General features: G+C 37.9%; 1 pseudogene; it reads right to left on the reverse strand.

Moving 5' to 3' along the window:
* Positions 1-1,781: 1,781 nt before the first annotated feature.
* Positions 1,782-2,340, reverse strand: LOC102814093 (annotated as a pseudogene).
* Positions 2,341-9,310: the final 6,970 nt, after the last annotated feature.

A 9,310-nucleotide genomic window follows, 5' to 3' on the forward strand; every position in this document is an offset into this window, starting at 1 on the left:
AAAAAAAAAAAAAAAAAAAAGGAAACACTGGCCCGATCTGCATAATCCTCATGACTGTTTATATGTTTGAGCCCAGTGTTGTTGTCACTGTGTCAATCTAGCTCATTGGGATCTTCCTTTTTTTCACTAGCCCTCCAGCAGTCATTGGAGAAGGATATCATGTTTGGTAAGGTGGAGGGTCAGAGAAAAAGAGGAGGACCCCCAGCGAGAAGGATTGGCCAAGTGGCAGCATGAATGGACTCAAGAGTGGAAACAGTAGTGAGGTTGGCCCAGGATCAGGCAGTGTTTCATTCTGCTGTGCATAAGGTCTCTATGGGTCAATACCGACTTGATAGCACGTAACAACAACAATAGCCACTTTACTAAGCATAATGTTCTTTCCTAGGGACTGATCCCTCCTAAAATGTCCAAAGTATAAGAGATGGAGTCTCATCTTCCTTGCTTTTGAGAAGCATTCTTGCTGTATTTCTTTCAAGACAAACATGTTTGTATCCTGACAGTTCATGGTACTTTCAACATTCTTCACCAACACCAAAATTCAAATTAATTGATTCTTCTATGGTCTTCCTTATTCAATGCCCAAATTTCACATGTGTATGAAGTAACATGGCTTGGATCAAGCGCACCTTCATCCTTAAAGTGACATTTTTGCTCTTTAGCATGTTAAAGAGGTCTTTTGCAGATTTGCCTAATGCAAGGTGTCATTTGATTTCTTGACTGATTTCCATGAGTGGTAATTGTGGTTGCTGTTAGGTGTTAGATATCGAGTTAGTTCCTACTCATAGGGACCCTGCACACAATAGAGCAAAATATTGCCCGGTCCTGCACCATTGTCACAATTATTGTTATGCTGCATGTCATTGCAATTGCCACTGTGTCTGCTGTCTCTTTTTCACTGACCCTCTACCAAGTATGATGTCCTTCTCAGGGGACTGGTCTTTGCTGATAACATACCCAAAGCATGATAGGTAAAGTCTTACCATCCTGGTTGTACTGCTTCCAACACAGATTTGTTTGTTCTGAAAGTTCATGATACTTTAAATATTCTTCTTTAACACCACAACTCAAATGCACCAATTCTCTTATGATAGGTAAAGTCTTACCATTCTGGTTGTACTGCTTCCAACACAGATTTGTTTGTTCTGAAAGTTCATGATACTTTAAATATTCTTCTTTAACAGCACAACTCAAATGCACCAATTCTCTTATGATCTTTCTTATTCGTTGTCCAACTTTCACATGCATAAAAAGCTATTGAAAATAGCATGGCTTAGGTCATGCACACCTAACATCTTTGTGCTTGAACACTTTAAAGAGTTCTTGCATAACAGATCTGCCTACTGTAACACATTGTCTGGTCTCTTGGACTTTAGATCCAAGCAGAATGAACTTTTTAACAACTTTAGTATTTTCTAAATTTATCAGGATGTTTGTTATTTATTGCTCCAGTTGTGAGGATTTTTGTTTTCTTTACATTGAGTTGATCTTCATCAATAAGTATTTTAAGGTCCCTTCACTTTCAACAAGCAAGGTTTTGTCATCTGAATATTACAGTTTGTTAATGATTCTTCCAATCCTGATGTGACGTTCTTCATATAATCCAGTTTCTTGGATTATTTGTTTAACATATAGATTGAATAAATATGGTGAAAAGATACAACCCTGACATATACCTGATTTTAAACCATTCAGTATCCCCTCGTTCTATTCTAACAATTGCCTTTTTGTTGTTGTTGTCGTTGGCATCTAAAATCTTTTTAGTAACAGTGCAGGATCTGAGGTTAATTTTTGTAACCTCAGTTGGCCTGCTGGCCCCGGCACACTCACATTTCCAGCCCTTGGAGTGAAGGTAGGGTTTGATGTGGCTGTGCAGGATTCCAGATGCCTTGCAGAAATGCTTGTATACTTCACAACCCATGTGTGTACCAGACAGCAAGACAGTCCCACAGTCCTTGGGGATGTCCAGGGCCAGCTGGCCGAAGGTTAGGATCTTGCCCCCAGCTTTGAGGATGAGGCTCTGGGCCCAGCTGCTCACGCATAGTACACACACCTTCAACCTGGGCACCCCCTGAACATCATCTGTGATAGTCCCCACAACCACAGCTGTCTTGTTCTCATGGCCAGGAAGCTTCATCTTCTGGATCATGCAAGAAAGGTCCAGTTGTAGCCGGTTGGTGAGGCTCATGAACAGCCTCTTCAGCACAACTTAGTTGAAAGTGGAATTGGTCTGCCTTGCCAGAAACTTGTACAGCTTGACCAACATTCGTAGTAGATGTCTTGGCTCTTGGGCTCCTTAGGAAGAATCTTTCGGTCTTTGTTGTGGCAGATGTCAACTCCCATGACGGTGTCTCTTGCTCAGCCGGAAAAGTAACAATTGCCTTTTGATCTATGTACAGGTTCAGTTATGAATTGGCTGCTAACCTCAAGGCCAACAGTTCAAAACTACCAACTGTTCCACTGGAGAAAGATGAGGCTTTCTGCTCCCATAAATATTCTATGCAAGGTTGCTATGAGTCGAAACCAACTCCACAGCACTCCATCGCCACATTGCCACAGGTTCCTCATGATCAAAATTAAGTGTTCTTGAATACCCATTGTTTTGCAATATGATTCATAACTTGTCATGATGATCCACACAGCTGAAAGTCATTGCATAGCCAATAAAGCACAAGTAAATATCTATCTCATATTATGGTCCCAAAAAATTGGTCTCACTCTGTCAGTTTGTCATATTGTGGTGGTTTGTGAGTTTCTGTGATTCTGGAAGCTATGCCACCAGTATTTTAAATACAAGCAAGATCACCTATGGTGGACAGGTTTCAGATGAGCTTCCAGATAAAGACAAACGAGGAAGAAAGAATGATGAACTACTTCCGAATCTTTAGTCACTGAAAACCTTATGAATAGCAGAAAAACACTGTCAGATATAGTGCCAGAAAATGAGCCCCTCAGGTTGGAAGGCACTTAAAATGTTGCTGAGGAAAAGCTGCCTCCTCAAAGTAGAGTTGACCGTGATGATGGGAATGGAGTAAAGGCCGTGGAAGAAAAGCCCTCAGAACCTTCATTTGCTCATGGGACACAACTCAAAATGAAGAGAAACAGCTGTAAATATCCATTAATAATTGGAACATGGAATGTACAAAGTATGAATCTAGGAAAACTGGAAATTGTCAAAAATGAAATGGAATGCATAAACATCAATATCTTAGGCATTAATGAGCTGAAATGGACTGGTGTTCACCATTTTGAATCTGACAACCACATGGTTTACTATGCCTGGCATGACAAATTGAAGAGGAATGGTGTTGCATTCATTGTCAAAAAGAGCATATCCAGATCAGTCATGAGGTACAATGCTGTTTTGATAAGATAATATCCATGCACCTACAGGGAAGACCAGTTAGTACCACTAGTATTAAAATTTATGCACTAACCACTAAAACCAGTGAGGATGAAATAGAAGAATTCTATCAACTTTTTCAATCTGAAATTGATCAAACATGCAATCAAGATGTATTGATCATTACTAGTGATTGGAATGCAAAGATTGGGAACAAAGAGGAAGAAGCATCAGTAGTTGGAAAATATGGCCTTGGTGATAGAAATGATGCTAGAGATTGCATAATAGAATTCTGCAAAATGAATGATTTGCTCGTTTCAAATACCTTCATTAGACAGCATAAGAGACGACTATACACATGGACCTCACTACATGGAATATATAGAAATCAAATTGAGTACATCTGTGGAAAGAGACAATGGAAAAGATCCATATCATCAGTGAAAACAAGGCCATGGGAAGACTGAGGAACAGACCATCAATTGCTCTTTGTAAATTCAAATTGAAGCTGAAAAAAATGAAAACAAGTCCATGGGAGTCAAAATACAATCTTGAATATATCCCACCTGAATTTAGAGATCATCTGAAGAACAGATTTGATACATTAAACAAGATACATTAAACACTAAAGACCGAAGACCAGAAGAGTTGTGGGATGACATCAAAATCATCATACATGAAGAAAGCAAAAAATCAATGAGAAGACAAGAAAGAAAGAAAAGGTCAAAATGGATGTCAGAAGAGACACTGAAACTTGCTCTCCAGTGTCGAGATGATAAAGCAAATTAAAGAAATGAGGAGGTCCAAGAGCTGAACAGAAAATTTCAAAGATCAGCTCGAGAAGATAAAGCCAAATATTACAACAAAATGTGCAAAGATCTGGAATCAGAAAACCAAAAAGGAAGAAAACGCTCAGCATTTTTCAAGCTGAGGGAACTGAAGAAAAAATTCAAGCCTTGACTTTTATTATTGAAAGATTCTCTGGGAAGATTATTGAATGATGCAGAAAGCATCAAGAGAAAATGGAAGGAATACACAGAGTCACTGTACCAAAAGGAAATGGTTCATGTCAAACCATTTCAAGAGGTAGCAAATGATCAAGAGCCAATGATACTGAAGGAAGAATTCCAAGGTGCATTGAAGGAATTGACAAAGAACAAGGCACCAGTAATTGATGGAATAAAAATTGATATATTTCTAGAAAGTAAGGCATCACAGGAGGCACTCACTCATCTATGTCAAGAAATGTGGAACACAGCTACATGGCCAATTGATTGGATGAGATCCATATGTGTGCCTGATCCAAAAAAAGGTGATACAAAGGAATGTGCTGGAATTAATTCAAAAACAGCTGCAGTAGTACTCATACATTGACAGGGAACTGCCAGAGGTTCAAGTCAGATTCATAAGAGAACTTGGAATGATATCATTGCTGACATCTAATGAATCTTGGCTGATAGCAAAGAATACCAGAACAATGTTTACCTGTGCTTTATTGACTACGCAAAGGCTTTCAATTGTGTGGATCATGACAAACAATGGGCAACATTGTGAAGTATGAGTATTCCGGAACACCTAATTGTGCTCATGAGGAATCTGTACATGGACCAAGAAGCAGTTGTTCAAACATGACATGAGAACACTGAATGTTTTTCAAAATTAAGAAAGGTGTGCGACAAGGTTGTATTATTTCACCATACATATTCAACCTGTATGCTGAGCAAATAATACTAGAAGCAAATAATACTGGAAGAAAAACATGGTATCAGGATTGGAGGAAGACTCATTAACAAGTTGCAATATGCAGATCATACAACCTTGCTTGCTGAAAATGAAGAAGACTTAAAATATTTACTGATGAAGATCAAAGATCACAAAAATCCTCACCACTGGAGCAATAAATAACATTCTTATCAAAGGAGGAAAGACTGAAGTTGTCAAGGACTTCATTTTCTTGCATCAACTATCAACACTCATAGAAGCAGCAGTCAAGACATCAGATGATGTATTGCATTAGGCAAATCTGCTCCACAAGACCTTTTTAAAGTGTTGGAGAGCAGAGATGTCAGCTTGAAGACTAAGGTGTGCCTGACCCAAGCCATGGTATTTTCAATATCCTCATATGCATGTGAAAGCTGGACAGTGAATAAGGAAGATCATAGAAGAATTGATGCTTTAGGGTTATTGTGTTGGAGGAGAATATTGAAAGTGCCATGGGCTGCCAAAAGAGCCAATAGATCTGTGTTGGAAGAAGTGCAGCCAGAGTGCTCCTTGGAGGCCAGGATGTGCAACCTTCGTCTCTCATACTTTGTGCATACTGTCAGGAGGGACCAATTGCTGCAGATGGATATCATGTTTGCTAAGGTGGAGGGTCAGAGAAAAAGAGGAAGACCCCTAGTGAGATGGATTGGCAAAGTCGCAGCATCAATGGGCTCTAGCGTGGCAACGATAGTTTGGTTGGCCTAGGATTGAGCAGTGTTTCGTTCTGCTGTGCATAAGGTCGCTATGAGTTGGTGCCGACTTGATGGCATCTAACAACAACATCTTCAAACAGATTGCAAATTTCCTGGTTTATTTTTTCTTGGTATGAGTCATTTCTTTGTGCCCCCCCCCCAACAAGTAAATACAGTTGCTTAGGTGACTCAATAAATGCTGATTAATTTGATTTGAAACATTCAACTGTGAAGAGATAAATAAGAATGCCAGCTGAAATGTTAGCTACCATAGGTTTATAAAATTGAAAATCAGATTATTCTACCATTGTTAGATATCACATAAAGATTTTGAATAAAGAATTTTAGACATAGTATTAATTCCTCCATCACACATAGTTTTCTTAGATTCTGTTATATTTTTCTGTCAGTCATGATCATCCAATCATCTTTGTCTTTTAATCAACAGAGTGATTACTTGATTTAGATGGATTTGCAGTCTATGTTTAATGACAGCAGTGGTCTATAATTACCCCCTTGGGTGTTCTCAGTTGACTGAGAAATCAGTGATGCTTTTCTTCTAAGTGGAAGCTGCCTTATTTCCATTATAATTTTTTTCCAAATCACTATGTACAGTATTTTAAATCAATCACCGTGTATTGTGTTTATCTGATATTTATTCTGCTTAAAAAAATTGCTCACTGACTTATGCTGTGATTTTTTTTTCAGTTTGTTCCACTTTATTTTATTTTTATTTTTGCTAAAATGAAATGAATAGAACCTTATAAATAAGTAAATCTGTTTTGTCAAGTAGATGAAGAGATCTGGATTTTCAAAGTCACCAAGTATATAAATAACTGAGTTTTCAGTTTTTACTAACACCGTTATAATTAAGAAATAGTAAGTCATATACTAACTAATGGCATCTCCCAATAAGATTAGTGTTTCAAATGGGAAATTCAGCAGTATTAAGACAAGCACTGCATGATTTGAACACTAGAAAAATGTTTATTTCCTTCGTCCTTCATCAGTTTACATTTTAAATGAGTTATTCACTGCTTTCTCTATTCATGAGTGGCAATATTTTGTCATTTAAAATATATGAAAAATAGTAAATCTCTTCTCTCCCTATAAACTAGCCTCTCTGTATTTTCAGCTACAGTATGCCTACTTGTTGCTGTGACGTGCTTTCGAGTCAGTTCTGACCCATAACGACCCTGTATAGGGTTTCCGAGGAGCAGCTGGTGAGCTTGAACAGCCAAACTTGCAATTAAAAAGCCTTTGTAGTCTGGTGCATTAACCCACAGCTCCAAACCAGGACTATAGCATGTCTAGTATATAACCATTATATGATCCCAAAAGAATTAAAAAAAAAAAATTTTTTTTTTTTTACCTAGACAAAAATGTTGAACCTATATCCTGTTCTTTTCTTTGACCTGCCTTTCTCTTTTCACTACTTTTGATTTTGTTGTTGTTGTTGTTGTTAAGTACTTTGGAGTTGGTTCTGACTCATAGTGGCCCTGCACAGGGTTTCTGAGAAAGCCTCATCTTTCTCCCGTGGAACAGCTGGTAGTTTTGAACTGCCAATTTGAGATTAGCAGTCCCATTCGTAACCACTACACTATGCGAGCTCCTTTCGTTTTGTTATCATCCTATCCTGAGATGTTTTTCAGTTTAAAATTAAAGGACATGGGGAGTATTTTTACCTTGGGAAAGTAATAGTGTGACTCTTGTATTTATCTGAATGAAATGCAAACACTCAAAGCAAGATTTGTGAAGCTCTCAGGTAGATTTTACTCTACAAATTCCCTGCCACATATTTATAGATGTTGGTTAAAGTCACAAGACTCCTGGGTCATAGACATAGGATCATTTATAACTCTCAGCAATTATCCATAAGAAAGTACTAGCATTTGCAACCACTCCCCAAGTCCTAATTTCTGCAGAGTAACTCAAAGAAAACCAGATACCGACACCCATTATGAGTTGCATTATAGGAGAAGAACCCTGAGCTTACAAAACCCACATAGTTCATAAAAGGTAATATGTCAGCCCATTGCTCCAGAGAGAAACATTATTTTTGTTTTCCATGCTTGGTAGTTATACAAACATTCTTTTTTTTTTTAACTTTTATTGTGAATTGAGTGAAGTTTTACAGAACACAGAGCAGATCATTAGTTTTACACTCAACAAAACATATACATTATAGTGATTGTAGTCCCCTCCATGAACCATCAGTTAACAATATTTACCTCTTTTCATTTTAACACTTGCATTCTGCCCTGTGTCTTCGGCTACCTAACTCTCTCTTCTGCCAACCTGCCTCTTGTGTATTGCCTGCGTCACCCATGTTAACTTGTGTCTACATGAATAATTTTCATTTCCCCATCCACCCCATAGCCATCATAGAATATTTCTGTTATCAAGAAAACTTTTTCTTAACTTTTTACAAGAATGGTCTCATACAAAATGTGTTCTTTTGTGATTGACTAATTTCATTCAGCATAATGTCCTCCAGGTTCATCCACAGTGTGAAGTGCTTTGCAGATTCATCTTTATTCTTCCACTTTGAAAACTATTCCATTGTGTGCTTGTACTAAAGTTTGTTTAACCAATGTTTCAGCTGATGGACATTTAGGCTGCCTCCATCTTTCTGATGTGTCTCTTGTAGACAGCATACTGAAGGATCCTGTTTTCTTATCCAATCTGCTACTCTCTGCTTTTTGACGGGTGCATTTAATCTATTTACATTCAGTGCTATTAAGGAGCATAGTGGTTACGAATTGGTCGGAACCGACTCCAAGGCACACCAATACCACCACCACCACCATGATTTGTTTGCTGCTATTTTACTGTGTGTGTTTTATTGTGCTGCTGGTTTCTTTGCTCCACATAATTTTCTGCACTGAGTTCTTTTTGTAGACTTTCTTTTTATTTACATTTCTATTGTGTTGTTGTTGTTAGAGTAGTCAAGTCAGTTACAACTCATAGGGACCTTCTACATGGTTTCTTAGGAATGGCTGGTGAATATGAACCACAGACCTTTTGGTTCAAATTGACCTTGCAGTGCAGTGCTTATCCTACATCACCACACCAGGACTAAATCTGATTTTCCTCTTTTTTATTTTGATGTGAATTTGTTTAGTTTTCTTCATGTTACCTTGCAATTTATTAAAATAATCTATTTTATGTTGAAATATACCCGATTTCCTTGCCATTTGGAAGTTCTGTATCTATACTATACCATCTTTTTTTTCTGTAGTTGGCTTTATTATAAATTGACACCTCTGGTTCCCTATTTTCATTCTTGCAGGTTTTATTTTTAAATACTTCTATATCTACATTGATTTCTGGGTGGTGTTATCAAGAATGCTAATCTCAGGTTATTGTCTGCTATTGTTGATTCTCAGTCCAAAGAACACCCTTTTGGGGCAGGGTTTGATGGTGGATTAGACAGACAGGTTGTACAGATCCCCATCAATGAAAACATGGAAAGCAAGGTGAACAGATTCAAAGGACAGTCTGGGAATTCTGAACT

Source organism: Chrysochloris asiatica, unplaced genomic scaffold, assembly GCF_000296735.1.
Source record: "Chrysochloris asiatica unplaced genomic scaffold, ChrAsi1.0 scaffold00002, whole genome shotgun sequence".
Taxonomy (NCBI): Eukaryota; Metazoa; Chordata; class Mammalia; order Afrosoricida; family Chrysochloridae; genus Chrysochloris; species Chrysochloris asiatica.